Source organism: Octopus bimaculoides, chromosome 14 (genome assembly GCF_001194135.2).
Source record: "Octopus bimaculoides isolate UCB-OBI-ISO-001 chromosome 14, ASM119413v2, whole genome shotgun sequence".
NCBI lineage: Eukaryota > Metazoa > Mollusca > Cephalopoda > Octopoda > Octopodidae > Octopus > Octopus bimaculoides.
Genome location: NC_068994.1, coordinates 47185700 through 47189179, shown reverse-complemented (window position 1 = coordinate 47189179; position 3480 = coordinate 47185700). Strand labels below are relative to the sequence as shown.

The 3480-nt window shown below is 36.6% G+C and overlaps 1 protein-coding gene across 1 annotated transcript in view; it reads right to left on the bottom strand.

The window, feature by feature from the left end:
- The window catches only part of LOC106876376 (signal peptide peptidase-like 2A), a 59113-nt gene that overhangs the window by 11449 nt on the left and 44184 nt on the right, over positions 1–3480 (bottom strand). The gene's annotated exons all lie outside the window — the stretch shown is intronic.

Genomic DNA, 3480 nt, shown 5'->3' with positions numbered 1-3480 from the left:
CCCCCCCATCTTGACTGACTGACTTCCTCAAAGCTTTTGAATTTGGACCAAGGTGTTTGCGATGTTCTATGCTTTTGGTTTTGGGCCGAGATGCTTGCAATAGTATTCCGAAGAGTGTGAAACAGATACATATCTTTCTCTGAACATGCATGTTATATAACAAAATGCAGTGAGAACATTCGATGGAGGCCATCATCACTACCATTATTGTTTTAATATCCCCTTTTCCATGCTCGCATGTATCAAATGGAATTCATTGAGGCAGATTTCCTCAAGCTGGATGCTCTTCCGGTTGACAACCCTCACCTATTTCCAAGAAAGGTTTCCGCACCTAATTCCCCTTGGTTGGACACGTTTCTACAAAAGCCTAGAAATGGTTACAGCCATCACATGGACACACAGACTCTTTTCAGATTTCATCTACCAAATCTATTCACAAAGCTTTGGCCGGACCAGGTCTACAGAAGAAGACACTTCCTTAAGGTGTCAAGCAGAGGAACTGAACTTGTGGTTAGGAAATGAACTACTTAGTCAAATATCCACAGAAAGGCTGATGTGTTGAAGTTATGGAAAGAGTTATTATACTGATGTGGTAGGGGCTTCTTAGAATTGATGCACTCCACCTCCATCATCTACATAAGAGATCCTCAGGTTACTGATTAATCCATAACTGAGAAGTGGTTTTAAGGAGATTAGTTTTTTATCAGCCTCTCCAACTGTTAGGAAATAAAGAACAACTACAAAGCTAATTAATAAGGTCTAATCATAGCCTCAATGTGTTTTGAACAGATGAGTGGTTGGCTATACTCTCTGAGTGGTTGGCATTAGGAAGGGCATCCAGCTGTAGAAACTCTGCCAAATCAGATTGGAGGCTGGTGTTGCCATCCGGTTTCACCAGTCCTCAGTCAAATCGTCCAACCCATGCTAGCATGGAAAGCAGACGTTAAACAATGATGATGATGATTATGTTTCTGCGTTTTAGAAACATTGCATTAACAGGTAAGAGAGGCTATCTTTTGTTTTCGCTTAATTATTTCATCCTAAGGAAGAGGGGCAGGTCCCATATTCTTTGTACCTCCCACCATCAACTCAGGAGGAAGAGGAGTAATGAGGAGTCGCAATGTGTACAACACAATAATACAATACAAAGTTAGTGGGAGAGGCAGAGGGTGTTGAGAGTAATGAGAGAAGTTGGATCTGGATAGAAATGGTATACAGAGGAAGAAGATCAGTTGTAATAGTAGTATAAGAGACAAAGAGAGACAGGGACTACATAGTTTTCTGAAAACAACTAAGCAAGCAAGGAGATGAAGATGAAGACAGTGACAGGAAAAAGATAGCACCAAACAAATAGATCAATATGGACAATCTCTTCTCAGAAGGGAATGAAGCAGCAGAAAGATGGAGTGAGAATCTTTGGCAGTCCATAGTAGTGGTCTAAGAGCTTACTGGACAAACAAAGAGACTAATAATAATGAGGATTATGATGATTAAAAAAAAAGATCAAGCCTTCATGGAAGAGTAATGAGGAAGAGCTCCATAGCAAATAACAAGCTTTAACTAAATCAACCATCCTTATTTCATCTTCATCTCCTAACACAGCAACAACACCTGTTTTCATTTCCAATTCAATTCATGCAAACCTAAAACTGTTACTAACTTATTAATTCCAGTAAGTGTCATTATTTGCATCCGAAAACAATTGATCTTTAACCAAGATCAGCATTGTGCCACTAGATTTGTGATTGTTTGGTGAACCTCTGATATATAACTGTTTAGACATTTTCTTTGGCAGGTGGGGTGGGAGTAAACTCTTAGAGGCACAGGTAATGGCTGTGTGGTTAAGAAGTTTGCTAATGCAACCATGTGGTTTTGGGTTCAGTCCCACTATATGGCACCTTGGGTAAGCGTCTTCTACTATAGCTCCCAGGATGACCAGTGCCTTGTGAGTGAATTTTGGTAGATAGAAACTGTGTGGAAGCCCATTGTGTATGTGTGTGTGTGTCCTAGCACCACTTGACAAGAAGTTTTGGTTTGTTTACATCCCTGTAATTTAGTGGTTTGGCAAAAGAGACTGATAGAATAAATACCAGACTTAAAAAAAAGGGAAAAAAGTGATAGCAACATCAACATAACCAGGGGATTCCAGCAACAACACAATATAAATCATTATGTCAAATTCCAAACTTATTTTGAAAATTTTCTTTTCAAAGTTGATGCAGTTAGTAACCCCAATCTTAACTAAAACCGTTTCAGAAAATAGACTTCACCATCAGATCTAGACAAATATATAAAAAAAAAAAATAAAAAAAAAAAAATAATAATAAAAAAAAATAAATAAAAAAAAGGTGTTGATAAAGTGCTGACAAGGGACAAGTGCAATTCCCAACAATTGGAAATTGCATATATCTGGGATGCAACAGATCGATCCCTGACATGAATAAAGGCGCAATCCCAAAACTGCCTAGCAAACATGTATTCATTAGCATGCTGCAATCATTAACTCAGCAATATGCTGTGGCCCCTCCTTCTGTCTCTGTTACCACTACTACAACAATTTTAACTCCTCTGAACTAGCAAATAGTGTCTTACTTTCTCTCCCTCCAGCCTATTGTGTTCCACTATATACATTATCTGATCATTCTTCCTCAAGTCCTGCATCACTCCTGTCCCAATTCTCAAGTCCAAGTTAAAACACACCAATAACACTGATTTCAGCAATTTAAGAAGGTAAGGCATATCAGAGAAAGACCAAGGTACTGTTGTTTTTTCTTGCATGATGTAATAAAACTACAAAACTAAAAAATCAAAACAAAAAAAAAACGGTGGATCATAGAAACAGATTTGATCAGGAAGATAAAATACATCATTAACCATAGTGAAGAATTGGACTCAAAAAGGCAGGTATTCAATCTTGAGAGACAGATATTACTTTATAGTTCCATGATAAAAATTACTATACAAAACAAGGTCACTAAAAATCATTAACCCTTTCAGTCACTTTGTCCAATGTATTGGACAATTTTTCAGTGTAAATTATAATTGAGTCACAGTTACCAATTCATTGGACACCTCTAAAACACATATATAACCAAGACCACGTGATTCTGACTCAGTGTTTGCATACAAGTCATAGAGGATGGCTGCAGGTTGTAAGTAAATTAGTATTATTTTTACCTAGTGTTAGCAAAATTATTTATCCATGTCAAAAATTAAGCATATTGAATTCTTTGGAAGTTTACTCAATATGTGTTAATTTACCTTGTATTTTAATATAAATAAAAAATAAAATTTTAAAATAGTTGTACTTTTTCATCTATGACTGAAAGGGTTAAATAGATATCTAAGAAAAAGTGTTAAATTAATTTCCAAAACATTTATTTGAGGAGAAAATGGGTCGGGGGAAGAAAAACAGAAGGAAACTTGAAGATTGAACCATTACTGAGAAATGAGGGATAGATTTTGATTGACCAAATATAT